Source organism: Monodelphis domestica, chromosome 3 (assembly GCF_027887165.1).
Source record: "Monodelphis domestica isolate mMonDom1 chromosome 3, mMonDom1.pri, whole genome shotgun sequence".
Taxonomy (NCBI): Eukaryota; Metazoa; Chordata; class Mammalia; order Didelphimorphia; family Didelphidae; genus Monodelphis; species Monodelphis domestica.
In genome coordinates this window covers 154,047,802-154,065,033 of record NC_077229.1, presented here as the reverse complement: position 1 = coordinate 154,065,033, position 17,232 = coordinate 154,047,802, and positions in this window count along the sequence as shown.

Sequence of the window (17,232 nt, the reverse complement as noted above, 5' to 3'; positions counted from 1 at the left end):
TAAAATACATATTTATATGGATACATTTTGTTTTGAAAAATCTTCCATGAAAGATGAATCAGAATAATGATACTGTTTTTCATAACAATAGATCAAACACTCACTTATGCACAAAGTTTCAGAATCTGATATTTTACATCTCATAGAACTTTATAAAGCAGCTAAAACAATATGGAACATTAAAGAATAATACTCCAATTGGAAGTTTGTATAGGAAGTAAGGAAAGAGGAGTCTGGGACAGAAGAGAACTCCATAAGAGGTTAAGTTAGTTGCAATGGCTAGAGCAACACAGACTTGGGTGTTCTGACAACAATCCTTGGATTATAACTAATATCACTAATATTGGCAGAGCAGTCATTTCAAGGCTGTTCAGATTTATTTTGTCACATAACTGTTACCCTGATGTAACTGTCAAACTGATATTTTACAAGACAAAAGAAGAAAGAGCTACATGAGCTTTAATTAGCTGATGCTAGGTTAAGATATATAAAGGTCCATCCCTGATATCAAAGAAGTCATATTTAAAAAAGAAAGAAGACATGTCATTATTAGTCACTATCATGTGCCAAACAATATACCAGACCCTGGGTATATGATCATTTAGTCATTAAGCATGTGTTAAATGTGTACTTTCAATTTTATTTTCAACTCAACCTGTTCAAAATTTAACTCATTATCTTTTCCCTCAAAACCCTCCCTTCTACCTAATTTCATTATTATTATAGATATATAATATGCAGAGGAAAGAATTAAGAGGGATTAGGAAAGTCTTCATTTAGAAGGTTAGATTTTAGTTGGGACTTGAAGGAGACCAAGAAAGATAAGAGATAAGATGAGTTGGGAGAACATTACAGAGCATATGGGACAGCCAGAGAAAAATTGCTGGAGACAAGAGTTAAAATTTTTGTTCATAACAGCATGGAGGCCAGCATGACAAAAAAGAGTATGTTAGAGTTTAGAAGGATGTAAGGTGTAAAAACACTGAACAGTTAAGGAGCATCTAAGTTATGGAAGTATGACCATGATACCACTTTCTGATTTCAGAAAGAAAAGAAGAATTTAGAAGTGTCTTGATAGGAATGAAAGGGAAAATATAAAAGCTGGCTTGAATCTAACAAAAAGCTAATACCCTGCCAACTGATCTCATCACTTCCTGACAAAGAGATAGAGAAGAAATGAAAGCAGTGTCAGATTTTATATTTTGGAGATAAAAATCCCTGAAGATGGTGACTGCAGTCATGAAATCTGTGGCAAATCTGGACATCATACTAAAAAACAGAGACATCACCTTGTTGAAAAAGGTCAATATTATTAAAGTTATGGTTTTTCAAATAGCTATAAAATGCCTGTGAGAGATGAACTATAAAGAAATCTGAGTGCTACAGAATAAATACTTTTAAATTGTGATGCTCGAGAAGATTTTTGAGTCTCTTTGATAGTAAGGAGACTGAATCAATCAATACTTAAAGAAATTAATTCAGACTATTTCTTGGAAGGACTGAAGACTGAACATTTTGGCCATATAATGAGAAGACTAGACTCTTTGGAAAACACCTTGACACTGGGACAGATTGAAGACAAAAGAAAAATGAGATAACAGAGGATGAAATGGATAGAACTAAAGTGAATAGAAACAAAAATGGAAGATGGAAACAAAAATCAAGCTTGTATAGACCTTGTGAGATAGTGAAAGATAGAAGGGCATGGAGTGCTATATTCCATGGAACCATGAATAGTCAGTCATGACTGATCAACTAAACAACAACAAAAAGTTTTAATGGACTTTGGAAATCAAAAAGAGAATTTTATATTTGATCCTGGAGGAACAAAGACAGAAGTAAAATAGCACTGTACCTCAAATAGCTTACATAAGGAAACAGCATGTACAAATATAAGTTTTAATGTAATTTCCTAGGAGTTTAGATATGTTAATTGAATAATATGAGTAATAGAATATAACTTCAAAGGGGACAATGAAATTTTAGTGGAAAATGGGATAAGAATACTGGAGGAATGGGACTTTCATAGATATGTCTAAGAAGGGGTATGTTGGAGCAAATTTGTATCTTGCGAAACTGCTCAGATTTTAGTGTGAGCATTTTCATTTCAGAAATTGTCATGTTAGAATGAAGTCTTGATTTCTTGCTTTTTTGCTCTAAATTATCCATAAGGAAATGTTGATAATGTAGAGTAAACCTTAGAGTATCATGATTTTCAGAAATCTGATTGTTAAACATTTAACACAACCTTGAGTATAAAAAGTTAGAAAATGGTGGTCAGGAAAGACAATCCTAAATTCCTAACATTCAGATTGAATCTAAATGCATCCATAGAGTCAAGGATTATAAAATGCATCACAGAAATGGTAATGACATTGATTTGTTAAAAAAAATCTTATTCAAGATGTTTAAGGTGGTTGGGGCATGTGGCAATATGTGAAGAGCTTTAGGGCAGATGATGACTCCATGGGCAAAGGATGTGTTACTAGAGTCTTAAGACTACTAGTTATAGTGAGGTAAGGCATTTTTAAGGCACTTGTCCTCTAATTGCCATTTGGGTAGCCATAAAAAGAAAATACTCAACAAAACTAGAAACTGGTGGTACTGCAGTTTCGAGGTATTGATAGCAGGAATAAATATTGGCTACACAAAGTAAATAGAAACTGGGCTAAAATTCAATTCTGACTTTCTGGACTCAGACTTATAAGGTCCTAGTCTTGGTGCTCAAAGAATCAATCTAGTATACTATTATTTTATTGCTAATGAAATGAAGTTCCAGAGAGGTTGTGACTTGCCCAATTTCAGATGACTAGTAAAAGAGGTCAGTTTAGTTCCAAATTGTGGACTCCAAAGCCAATTTTGTGGACTTTTTTCCACTAAATTATCTGCCTCTTTGAAAGGTTGAATACATTTGGATAATTAGAGAGAAGCTATGGGAGTAGGGAAAGACATTCTAGTTTTGGGAAATAAAAGATATGAAGGAATTCTGTTTCATACAGTGAGAAAGGTAAAATGATAAAGTATATCGACCTAGAAGAGTAATATTTTTGCATGGTGGGAAAAGTGGTAGTCTTCAAGAACCCAGAATCTATGTTTCAATGGGATATTAGCTTTAGAATTTCTTAGAGATTTAAGTACATGATAGGAAAGAATTATCAGTGCTAAGAATTAGAATGACCTGAATTGTACACTAATTCCATAAAATGTATTGGATGTTGTTGTAACTAAAAATTAATCTTGCAGGCATTATATTAAATTATCAGTATTCATTAATAAAGTTACCAATGTAATTCAAAGTCCCTGGCCGTGGTTGCAAGTCTTAGTTCTGTAAACCTTAAAATTTCTTAGACTTATAAATGTTGGAAATTTCATCATTGGGAAATTTCATACTTGAAAAATTTCCTATTGATAGTGGGAACTCTATTGGAATGTGAACCCCATTGGCATGGGAGGTTCCTCCTCCTCCCTTCTTAAGATTACTTTAGGACAGAAACCTTTTGCTGAACAATGGAAAGGGCTTGACCTATGCTTAAGCATAGAACAGGAATTTCTTTGAGTCATGATTGATTTTAGAATTGATACAATAGAGATACTTGGAATGACAGAACCAGGTCTTAGAAAATACAATTTCCACCCCACTCAGTCCTAACAGGATTTAGGAAGGGCTGCAGGAAAGGATCAAGATTTAATTATTGAGAATATGACCTTCAACAGACATGTGCAAAGCCACAGACCTCTGGGCGGTCCTGGGTTAAGCTAGAGCCACCATTGGCACAGGGAAGACATGGACAGTGATTGGTAGATGTGAGAACTGAGGGGAGGGAACTTGGATGGTTTCCTTAAAGATAGAGGAGTCTGAGGACTGAGGTGGGTTGGTTGGAGAGGTTTTTGGTCTGAGAGGTGGTGCTTTGAGATTTGGCTCTGAAGGAACCTGGACGTGGAGGCCCCTAAGACTGTTTCTCCATTTTGGTCACGTGAGTAATAGGAACTGATTTCCTTTCTTTGCCTCAGCTATCTAAGGGCTTGGACCTTTTGGCCCAGCCTAAACAGAAGGGGTAATTAAGCCCTATTCCCTTCTCTCCCCTTTCTCTCTCCCTCTATCTCTCTGTCTCTAATACCTTTCTTCATCCTATTTGTAATTAAACTTTATAAAAGGTTGACTGCTGATTTGAGTTTTCATTTAGGAATTACATAGCTGAATTCCTTGGCGACCTTAAATTAATATATATCAGTCTTTTAAAGTGGTTTCCTTGTCACAGTTCCTAGATTCCCTGCCAGTCCAAGATGGCTTACATAGATAAGCACATATCTCTGGTTAGATAGCTAGTTAGTGGCAGAGGGGGTATTTGAATCCAGATCTTTCTAACTCTAAACCAAACACTAAACAAAACTCTATTAAACATTATCTGTTAGATATTTTACTAGGCATTAGAGATTCAAAGACAAAAGTAAAACAATACAACAGTCCCTGCCTTCAAGAGTTAGATCTCTTGGGGGAGAGGGGAACAACACCACATATCAATCAAATACATTCATTTATTAAGTAGCTATTATGTTCCATGCCCCACATGTATACTGTTGTTTGTGAGAATAGACCCCAAAATCTGAAATGGTTTAGAAAGAAATGTATTAGAACATTTGGTATAAGAGACCTTCCAGGAAATGAGGTGGGTCTCCATCCTTCCAAATTCTGAAATATTTACATTAGGTAGGATTTTTAAAGTATCCCCACTGTAATGTAAGAAAGAGAGATCCAGGGGGTTACAATGGGAAGCCAAGCTGAAGGAGAGATCAACTGAAGAGCAGCAGAGGAGAGGCAGAGAGAGAGAGAAGCTCCAACTGTCAATGGTCTTCCAGCCTGGGAGGTGGAGGAGAAAAGGAGGTTTTTCTGGAAGCTGAGAAAGAGCCCATCCATATGGGACTTGTTAATCTTTATGGGACCCAAAATCCCTCCACTATGACTTTTCAAGAAGAGCTACCAGAATTCTTAAGGATGTTTTAGATTTGAACTCATGCTGGCCAAAGCCATCCAGATCTTTCCCTGAGATCTCTCTCTCTCTCTCTCTCTCTCTCTCTCTCTCTCTCTCTCTCTCTCTCTCTCTCTCTCTCTCTCTCTCTCTCTCTCTCTCTCTCTCTCTCTCTCTCTCTCTCTCTCTCTCTCTCTCTCTCTCTCTCTCTCTCTCTCTCTCTCTCTCTCTCTCTCTCTCTCTCTCTCTCTCTCTCTCTCTTTCTCTCTCTCTCACCTATTCCTGGACTCCTGAATTAAAGAGCTAGTTAGCTGAGGAATAGGGATCAACCAGCAGCTGGCCTGAGGAGGGTTCAAGGTGCTCAGCCTTGAACCCTGAGAACTTGGAGGGGCAGTCTGCCAGAGGGGACCAGTGTTAGGGTTTCCTACTCCCTACTTTCCTTGCTTGACACTCCTACCTTTCCTTCCCTGTGTGAACCGAAATAAATTGTTTACTGCTTTAGAATTAGTTCTAGTTGGTTTCTGACACTAGGAAAGGGGTCATAAGATTTGGGGAGAATCACATCTCTTCCCAAAAGGGGAAGGTTAGTTCAGGATCCCAGTGATCCAAACTGCCTAACCCAAGGAAAAACATCTCTCCTTGATAGTGGGGTGACCCCAGGTTTTTGAAGGAAAGTGACAGTGAGTGTCCTCCATCTCCCAGAACTATTCTCTGAGGAGACATATCCCCTTTGTCAGGGGGACAAGACTTGGCTACCTCTCTTCCAGAAAAAAAGAGGTGAAAAAGAATCTCTTTACCCCCTCTCTCTCCCCATTTCCTTCTCTCTCCTTCCATTCCCCCTCTCAATCCTTCCCTCTCAGATCTGTCTATTATACCACACAGTAACTCCAGTTCCTCAGTTAAGCAATGTTTTCAAGAAAGTAGACTGAAAGCAAAGTAGATTGAGATATATGAGTATCAAAACTTCCAAAACAGAAGCTTGGAGAGGACCCTTCAGAAGTTCCTGGATATAGTAACCCAGAACAGGATTGCTTTGGGTAGATCCAAGAATCTAGGGAAATCAGAAATACCTTGTAGCCAAATCTGGTATTCCTAGAGTTACTGGAGTCAAGAAACATTCCTGGGATGGACAACTTTTAACCACTTAAAATTGAATTTAAACAGTATAGTTTTTTTTTTCCTCAGACACCACAATAAATAATTTTCCCATGACACTTATTGGAGTTAAATGAGAGAAATCAGTCTCTGTCCTCAAGCAATGGATATTCCTTTCTATGAAGAGGACAACATGCACATAAATAAATATAAACAAATATACAGTCATTATTTCCTGGGTTATGAGGAAAGGATGAAACAATAGTTGTGGGAATGAAGAAAGGCCTCATGTATGAAGAAATCTTGGTGAAGTTTTGAAGAGGAATCTAAGAATTCTAGAAGTCAGAAGGAAGAAAAAGAGTACATCCTAGGCATGAGGTAGTGAGGGAAGAAGGAAAGAAAGTGTAATTAGTGAAAAAGTATAGAGAAGCAAATGGGAAATAGACTGTCAAGTGGTAGCAAGTAAGTAATTTGGAAGAACCATAGACTTTATGAAAGAGAATTATCTATAATCAGTTTGAAAAGGTAAGCTAGAGCCAGATTGGGTCTCCAGTGCCATCCTGCCTCCATATCTATAGCTGGCACATTAAAGTATAATTTAAATTTGATTTGTAATAAAAACTAAAATGATCAATGAGCTCTTATGATTATAACTGAGAATAAAAGAGAATATTTAGAAGTGTACAGTGTCCCTTACCACTACCACAACACTTAACCAGAACAACTATTTTAAAAATGTACAATATATGAGTAGGGGATAAAAATCTCTTTTTGCTTTTCTTTAACATAAATTAGTCCAGCCTCTAAACCAACTTAAGAAACAAGTTATTTGTCTTCTTTTTAGTTATTCAAGGACTTATGACTCCATCATACTACTATCACATTTTGCCCATCATGTTCCCATCAAGAATCTTATGTAGAATGGCTCATCCATTGTTTTCCCAACACCTCCATGTGTAGTCCAGTTTCCGTGAATTTACTCACATATTTCCTATGTCTGAAATGGGTTCTTCTCCCCTTTATGCTCATCTAAATCTAATTCTTCCTTCAAGTCCATTTTATCTGTAACAATTCTGACCATAGCAAACTACAACCACCTTTCTGAATGTATGGAGCACTTTTTTTCATATCTGTTCCACTCAATGGAAATCTGGTATAATAAGTGAAATACCATTCATTATGGACAGAATATAGTTGTACTAATTTTGTTTCATGTATGTGTTCTGTTATCCTAACTGGAGTAGGCTTCTCAAAGTCCTAGACTGTTTTATGTATTCCAAGCACCTTGTTCAGTGCCTGGTACATAGTACCTTTTCAATAGATGCTTCTTAATTGGTTGATTAATTAAAATAATTGTATTGTCACAAAATAGAATTAGAAAATGATCTTCTTAAATTGCCTTCACAGTTAAAATGAAGGTACTATATTGCTTGATTTTTGAAGCACATTTCTCCCATGCACATATTTCATAGTATTTTTCTAAGTGAATTTTGAATTTGAGAACATATAAAATCTTCAGACAGTATTATTAATGGCACTTTTCATTTTAAATTCATCACACATGAATAATATAGTTTGATATAGAGTATTAATCTTTTACTCTCATTTTCCCTTTATGTTATTATTTGGTTGAATATAGTCACAGGGATCATTTGTCATTAGGGACCCAGGGTTCAAAGGTTTATTAAAATTATAATAATATTAAAAGGGAAGATTTTTATAGATGTTCATTCCTCTGAATTTCATCTTTTAATCAAGGAAATCATTTGAGGACCACCATCTAAATTTATTAGAAATTGCAAAAATGATAAACTTATAGAATCAGAATAGAAGTAGAAATGACATTAGAACTCATCTAATACAATCAAACAAATACAAACAATCAGATAAGATGAAACAGCTGACTTAAGTCCACATAAGAGCAGAAAGAGTTAGGATTCAAACTCACAAGCTCTTACTCAAAGTCTAACATCAAAAACAGTTCAGGAAAAAAAATTTAAAACAGACTGAAATTTTAAGCTGATATGTGGAAGAAGATAATATAGTCATATTAATTTTCAATTTTTTTGCTGTTTAAAAATTATTTATCTCTAATAATAAAATTATTATATTTTATGAGGTTTATTAAGGATAATAAGAAATAAAGAAATAAAGAGGATGCAAATAAAAACTATGTGCCCATGACTGGTTAACCATTTCAGCCATCCCCAACTTACCACCATACTTGCTCTATCATTGCAAAGCAAGAGCACACGTGGGAGGAATTACTGGCAGTTAAATATCAATAATGTGATCTTGCCAAGGTGGAAAAGCAGGAGAGACTATAGGGAATTCTAAGAAATACCAAGGACTTCTGGGGAATGAAGTCTAAGGTTCAAAATCTCCATTTATCCAGCTGGCGATATTAAAAATGAAGTCATACTTCCCAGTATACTCAGGAGCAACAGCCTCCTATTAGTCTGCCTGCAGTACCAGATAATGCTGCCAATGCTAGCAAAATAAACTACTTTTATTATTAACCTAAGCAAAATATAATTAAGAAGGTAAATCTGTCTTCCAGGCACAATATACCCATTTGGAAATGAAGTTTGAGTTCAATGAAATACAGTTACCATATCAAATACAATAGACCTCTTGGGATTGTTTTTTTTTTCCTGATTGTTCCCCACACAGTCCTGATATTCCCTTCAGAGAGAAAACTTCTAGGTATGGGAATGCAGCACAGTCTTTTAAAGTCTGAAAGTATAAACTAAATTTTGGACTATCATGTTAGTTTTACTCAGGGCTAATGATTGTAGCAGTAGAGTTCAGGTCAGATTGCTGTAATTTTCATGAAGAATGTTATTAGCTTTACTGCTTTGGGTAGGGATTTGACAGTACAACTCATTTTCTAGTTAGAAACTTTTTGGTCCTTTTTCAAGCAAGTAAATGATAGAATGCTATACTAGACTGAGCTCCACTGTATAGTGTGATATAGTAGAAAGTGTTAAATCTGAAATGAAAAGACTGGCATTAACTTTCTATCTTCATTAATCTCTGTACAAATCAATTCGTGCCATAAGGCTTGTTTCTTCATTTATTAAGTGTCTCCCTAGAAAATCTGACATCTCATCTTTGGATATTCTGCCACCTCTCCAACTCCCTCAGTCTCCTCTTCCTACAGAATGGAAGACTGGAGAGTGGAGCACTACACTCCTCCCAAAGCTTTTCTTTATAGAAGACAGGAATCCCTAATTTCCAACTAACCCACTACTTTTCATCTACACTTCTGCTTGGTTTGAACTCCAAGGAATATAATTTGTGAAGGGTAACCCAAAATTCATCCCTTTCAAACTTCCTTTTGAGTGTTAGCTTCTCCCATTAGATTATAAACTCCTTGAGGGCAAGGGCTTTGTGTTTCTTTTTTTCTTATTTATCGCCATTACATTTAGCACATTCCTGGCATATTATTGGATATTTAGCCAAAATTTATTAAAATTAATTGAACTAACCTCTCTGGTTCTCAGGACTTCCAACAAAATTAGAGTATTGGATTAGATGACTTTTAGAACCCTTTCAACAGTACAACTAATCCTATGCATAGGTTCATATTGAAAGCTGATATTCAGCCCTAAAAACAATGCTAGAAATAAGATTTATTTTTCTTTCCTTCCTCTCAGGTCCATAGGTGAGTTATCTAGCACATTTAAATGTTCTGAAAAGGGCATTGGTATTTGCAACTATGTAGATGTTTAAAAAGTTTAAATCTAACAAGTTGTTTTTGGCATTTAATTCGAATTCAGTTTCATGGCAATATATTAGAGTATTAGCACTGCTCTGTTCCATTAGGTTTGCCATATATTTTTCCAGAAAACTAATTATTATTTAAAAATGCATGATATAATTTATTTTTAAGTATTGCATATTATTTTCACATAATTTTGATAATTTATACTATAGTCTTGGATCTACTTATCAACTAATGTAATTATTTTTCTTCCTAAAGTCATCACCTAAAATATTGAGTATATTCATATTTTCATTGATATTTTCCCTTCTTCTGCCCATAATCCCCTGAGTTTTTGTCACTATATTCTTTTCCACTGGTTGAGCTCCACTGTATAGTGTGATATAGTATATTGGCCTTTATCTAAGATCCAAGCCAAGTCAACAAGCATTTGTTAAGTGTCTCCTTTATTCTAAGCACCTGAATAAACATTGGAAAGAAAACATGACATGTGTACCCACAAAGAACTAAAATTCAACATATAAAACTGTAAGTACCAATATGATCATTTAAGGAAGAGATATCCCCAATTTTAGGTGAAACAGTAAATGCTTCATAAAGGTCTTATTCTTTATATTTGTATCTCGACAGTATTGTTTTAGAATACCTACTTTTATCACATAATTAAATTTATCATCTAAGGATATAAATTTATTTTATTTTTACCACTCTTCATGAAGCAGAGTGAATAGAATTATATTCATAGACCACTGTAGCTTAAAGATAGAAAGGTGCCTCAAGATCATCATCACTTTCATTTTATAGATGAGGAGACTAAGTCATTGATGATGATATGACTTGCTGGGTCCCTCTGCTAACTAGTTTTAGAGCCAGCTCCTAGCTCCCAACCCAGAATGCTTTACAATTTATTACTATATTCTTTGGGCATTGTCTGTCAAAACAAGACTGAGTTTACTGAATGACCTGCAAAATATATGCTTAGAGCTTTTCAATAACATTTTTTTTATTTTGACAGTGTCTCATGCATTCAGGATGACTAAATTTTCATTTTCATTTTCTAGCTTCCTGCATCCATGACAAATTTCACTATTCAAAGAAAGAGGGATCGTTTAATTTGTAGTTGTTAAACCCAATAAGGGCCAAGGAAAATATTTTTTAAATGAAGTCAGAAATAAAAACAAAGCATTTACAGAAGGGTAACACATTTGTTAGTATTTTTTGGAACAGTGGCTCTTTGTCAATATCTGGAATTGCTCATTAAAATTGCCACACTTAAAGGCTAGAAGCTCAATTGGACTACTTTTTAAAATATTACTTTCAATTTTCAAATTATAAAGCTTTCTTTCTTTAAAGGCTGTCCCTTTAGTAAATGAAACCCATTTTCCTGTCAGTAAGCCTTGGTTCACTCCTCATTTCTTTATTAAAACAAATATATATATATATATATGTATATGTCTTTTTCTCCATGTATTAGTTTAGTAGTTGAGATCAACTGCAATTCTATAACAAATGCTTCCTAGGGAAGTGGGGCAGTGGATTTTCTAAACTGACTTCTCAATATGATCATTTAAGGAAGAGATATCCCCAATTTATGTAGAAATTGCTACATCAAACTGTTGTTGCTTTTTTAAAGCAAGCTTTAGAGTGATTGCACCTTGTCTCATAGCAAAAACATCCATATCTTTTTTTCCTAGCTGGGATACTTTTTTTTTAGAGTCACTGAATTTTCCCTGTGCTTCTGGTTTCACAATAAAAGATATAAAAACTCAGTTTGTTCTTCTATGCATGCTAATTAATTGTCACTAGGCAATTAATACAAAATCTCTTTGGATCTTTATTTCTAAATTGGAAAGTAAGTATAATGTTTTGACCTGTGACATTAACAGGGATACTTGAGTAATCAATCGTATGATTTTTGTGAAAAGACATATATCCTTGGGAAAGAAGCATAATAAATGAACATTATTTTATCATTAAAATGATCATTCTTGTGTTTCTATTTGTCACATCCTATCTTTATCTAGTATATTAACTTTACATTACAATCTGACTTCTTAACTTAAGAACTGAGTTCTGAGCAGCATATAGATAGTCCTATTAGTTTAACTTGAATATTTATGTGGATACTCAATTTAAAGTGACTCTGACTGATGTGGATTTGGAATTTTGTTCTTAATTTTAAAATTTCTACATTCCTTTAATAGAAGTGATTTCACTGACAGTCAGTTAATCAATCAACAATCACTTATTAAACACCCATGATGCATGATGCAATAGATACTTGGGGTATAAGAAAGTAAAAAAAATAATTATTTCCCTTAACAAGTTCATAATATAATGAGAAAGAAAGCATACAAAGCATTCCATATTAACAAAAGTAATGCAGGACAAATAAGAAATAATCATCAGAGGGAACTACTAGAATTAAGAACTACAAAAGATTTCCTATGAAAGCCAGGGAAGTCAGTAAGCATAGGTGAGGGAGAAGATTCTAGGTATGAGATCATTAAAAAAAAACTATATAAAGTGAAATTCTATACTAAACATTTCCTTCCTTGACATGAAAACAAACTGAACATTTAAAATTGAGTTTATTGGTTAATCTAGTGAGAAAGCGTTTAAGGTTGACTCAGATAAATTTTTTTCATTCCACTCACAAGTTAAACAGACTGAAATTCAAAAAAGAAACATATAAAACGATTTCTGAATTCAATACCTCAAGCATGAGTTAGTAGATCTTCCAGTGAGTTACCATAGGACACCTAAAAACTCCTCTTTTACATAAAGCTTTTAAAAATTATATTCAATTTTCTTTCTTTTCCTAATGTTTAACATACTACTCAGCACATTATAAATGCCATGTGCTAAACCAAACAAAATTTTTTTCATTCACATATTAAAAACAAAACAAAACAAAAAACTAGATGATTGACTTGATATTTTACTAGCAAATATAAATGTATTTGTATAGTATTAATTACATTTATAAATAATACCAAAATATTATGGTACCTTGGTATTCATGATAAATTTATTCCAGAAGGCAGATCAAGCACCAAATGAATTTTTCTCTTAAGGAATAATGTAAATTGAATTAATCTCTTTCAGATACCCAGAAAATCCAGATTTTATAAGGCAGTATATGCTTTAATGGAATTGTATTTTACTAAATAAACATTAATACTAGACATACATGAAAATAATACTTAGATTAAATAAAATAGTTTTAACTTAACTTTACCTATATTGAGGGGAATTCATGGTCTCTGGTGATGACAGGGAAGAGACATGTTATTCTCGAGAAGAATTGTCTCCTTCCATGATATCTGAGGACAACTGCCTTTTTGGAGTTCTTTCTCTTTTCTATCCCTTATCACCACAGAACCCTTCTTGAGGTTCATCAAGGTTAAGCTTCACAAGAAACCTATCCAATGATGTATGCTTTTGTCCGTGGTTCAAAATAACTCTGAAGTGAGAAATGATCTGGTCACTTGACAAACTTACAATTGTACTTTATCTGTAAAAACTTTATCAGGATATTTTTCAACAAAGTTTTGCTTACATTTCCTTGATTAATGAAGTGTGTATATTGTCCTTTGCCTCCTCCTCACCTGAGAAAAGTCTCCTGCCACTAACTGTTGCTGCTTTCTTTGAAGTTCCTGCTATCACTATTAAGTCTCAAAGAAACTGTTCTCTTGCTTTAGAGGAGGAAATTTCATCATCTAGGAGTTTCCTTTTCCTATAAAATAAAAAAAAGTACTAAAACCCAAGAGAAAATAATAACAAAGCCGTCTCGAGTCTTGAGTCAGAGGGTTTAGGTTTAAATCACAAGATGCCTTGTCTACTTGTAATGTTGCTAACTCTCTAAAAGATATTTCCTTATGGTCTTATGGTATTCTATACCTAATATATTTAATAAGGAACTCACCAAATTTGGGAAGGGGCAATCTTTAGAGTGGGTGTAGTGTGATTTTATTTTTTCAATCCATGGGTTTGCTTAATGAGCCTACTAATAGAAAGAGGGTGATAATGAGTAATAGGACCTCAGCCTTAATGTAAAGAGTGTGCAAGTATTCTGGGACTGTTTCCTGATGGTGACAGCATGATGAACTTTTTAATTGGCTTTTGAGCTAGAACTGAGTGCATATTCAACACAAATGAACAGGAGAAATTGAATTCTCTCTCTTCTGATATATTATATTCTTGGTTCTACTTAACTATTGTGATGATTTTCTTCTGAAAGTCAGTAATTATCTCAAAGTAGTATATTTATCTTCTCCCCACTTCTGTCAATAATTTTTTGAGTTTTTTTATTCACATTTGTTTTTCTGTTTTCTCTAACACAGACTATTCTTCCATCAACTGAGGATAGAAAAAAGGCCATCACTGGCCAGTAGGGCAGGAAGACTGCCCTTCTGAACTAGGACTGTTTTCAGGAATAGTTGTCCTATTTGGTATCTCTATCTGCCTCTACTAAGTTCTTAGTCATAGATCCAGGCTTTACTGAGAAGAAACCATGCTATACTGGGCTTTAGCTATGCAATGAGTGAGGAACCAGTTAAAAAACAAATGGTAACTGTGGATATGATCCAAGGGACAAAGTGAGTACTCACTTCTAGCCTCATATGCATTCTGAAGCCTGCAGTAGAATAACTATGGTAGGAATCCCAGGCCACCATAGAGTATATCTTATTACTTAAGATAAGTACTTAGTACTTATCTTATTACTGAACTTGCAGAAACCTCCAACATTCTAATTAATAGTGACTGAGACCAGGAGCAGTTTACTGAAACTTCCAACTAGGAATAAACCAATAGACCCAAATCTTGGTCAAGAATTTGCAGAGCTCAGTCAATGAACAGTGAAATGATGTAGTTCTAGATCATATCACTTCAAGAGCTTTGAAAGCCTTTCAGGTCCCATGAAAAATGGAAGCATGTATTGTGTGTCAGCACAGGTACAACCTATTTAATATTACCTACAGTTTCTGAGAAGGGGGAAGGGTAGGAGGGAGAGAAAGAATAAAAATCATAAAATGTCAGAAAACAATTATTAAAATTGTATCTACCAGAACAAAAGATCTAGAATATTAAAAAATTAAATATGAAGAAAGATGACTTAGCTGTACAGGATCTCAAACTGTATTATAAAGTGAAAATCATCAAAACTATCTGGTACTGGCTAAGAAACAGAGTGGAAGATCAATGTAATAGACTTGGCACTTAATACACAATGGTAAATGACCAGAGTAGCCTAGTGTTTGAAAAAAACCCATGCTTCTGGAAGGAGAACTCACTATTTAACAAAAACTTGCAGGAAAACTTTAAAACAGTATGGTAGAAATTAGTCATAGACCAACAATTCATATCATATACCAAGGTAAAGTAAAAAAAGAAACATGTTTTAGAAATAGTGATTCCATAAATAAAATAGGGGAGTACACAATAGTTTAACTGTCAGACCTATTGATAAAGGAAGAATTTAGGTCAAAACAAGACACAGACAACATTATAAAATACAAAAGAAATAGTCACATTAAATTTAAAGTTCCCTACAATAAAATAATTAATGTAACCAAGATTAAAAAGGAAAAAACAAAATGGTGAAAAAATTTTTATAGGAAGTCTTTCTCAAGCACATAGAGAACTGAGTCAAATCTTATGATAGCAGATTAAAGTATTTCCCAATTAACAAATGTTCAAAAGATATGAACAGGTAATTATCAATTAAAATTAAACCAATATTCATATGAAAAAATATTAATGTGAAAAATTTCTCCAAATCACTATTGTTTAGAGAAATGGATCTCTGAGCTACCACTTCATACCCATCAGACTGACTAATGACAAAAAGGAAAATATTTTAATAATACTAGAGAGGATATGAAAAAACCAGGACACTATTACACTGCTGTCAGAGCTGCAAACCATCATACAACCATTCTAAAGAGCAGTCTAGAAACATGACCAAACGGCTATCAAATTATACATACCATTTGACTCAGAAATACAAGCCAGGGTGTCTCTCTATTCTTGAATTTTTCTTAATTTGGATTCAAGAAGATAATAGCCATTTACACTTATTTAACCTTTATAAAGCTCTTTAAGGCATAAAATTTGCTTTACATTTCACATCTCATTTGATTTGGTCCTCACAATATGTATCCCAAAAAGATTAAAGAAAGGGGAAAAAAGAATTGTCCTGCATAAAAGTATTTATAGCAGCTCTTTTTGAAGTGGCAAAGAACTGGAACCTGAAAGAATGTCCTTCAATTGAAGAATGGCTGAACAAGTTGTGGTATATGCTTGTAATGTAGTACTATTGTGCCATTAGAAATGACAAGCAAGGTGATCATAAAAATCACTGGAGAGACATATGAAGTGATACAAAGTGAAATGAGCAGAACTAGGAGAACATTGTACACAGTAATAACCATAATGTATGGTGATAAACTGTGAATGATTAAAGTATTATCAACAAGGCAAGGATGCAGGACAATTCTAAGAGACTCATGACAAAAAAATATTTCACCTTCACTGAAGGATCAGGTGAAGTCGAAATGCAAATTGAAACATATCATTCTTTATTTCCTTTATGAATTTTTGTCTATTGTAAGCAATAAGTGTCTTCTTTCACAACATGATGAATATGGAAATAGGCATCATATGATAATATATGTACAACTAATATCATATTTCCTGCCTTCTTGTGGTGGAGAGGGGTGCAAGAGGGAGAGGGAGAACATGGATTACAAAATATTAGTAAATGAATATTAAGAAATATATTGACAAGCAATCTGGAAAAAATAAAATACATAAAAATTAAAATAAATAAATGCAAAAAATTATATCAACATGTTACTAGAAAAATTGAGAAAAATTAAAATAAAAAGAAAGGCAAAAATGAAGGAAACAAAGAAGGAGAAAGGAAGGAAGGAAGGAAGGAAGGAAGGAAGGAAGGAAGGAAGGAAGGAAGGAGGGAAGGAAGGAGGGAAGGAAGGAAGGAAGGAAGGAAGGAAGGAAGAAAGGAAGGAAGGAAGGAAGGAAGGAAGGAAGGAAGGAAGGAAGGAAGGAAGGAAGGAAGGAGGGAGGGAAGGAAGGAAGGAGGGAAGGAAGGAAGGAAGGAAGGAAGGAAGGAAGGAAGGAAGGAAGGAAGGAAGGAAGGAAGGAAGGAAGGAAGGAAGGAAGGAGGGAGGGAGGGAAGGAAGGAAGGAGGGAAGGAAGGAAGGAAGGAAGGAAGGAAGGAAGGAAGGAAGGAAGGAGGGAGGGAAGGAAGGAAGGAAGGAAGGAAGGAAGGAAGGAAGGAAGGAAGGAAGGAAGGAAGGAAGGAAGGAAGGAAGGAAGGAAGGAAGGAAGGAAGGAAGGAAGGAAGGAAGGAAGGAAGGAAGGAAGGAAGGAGGGAAGGAAGGAAGGAAGGAGGGAAGGAGGGAAGGAAGGAGGGAA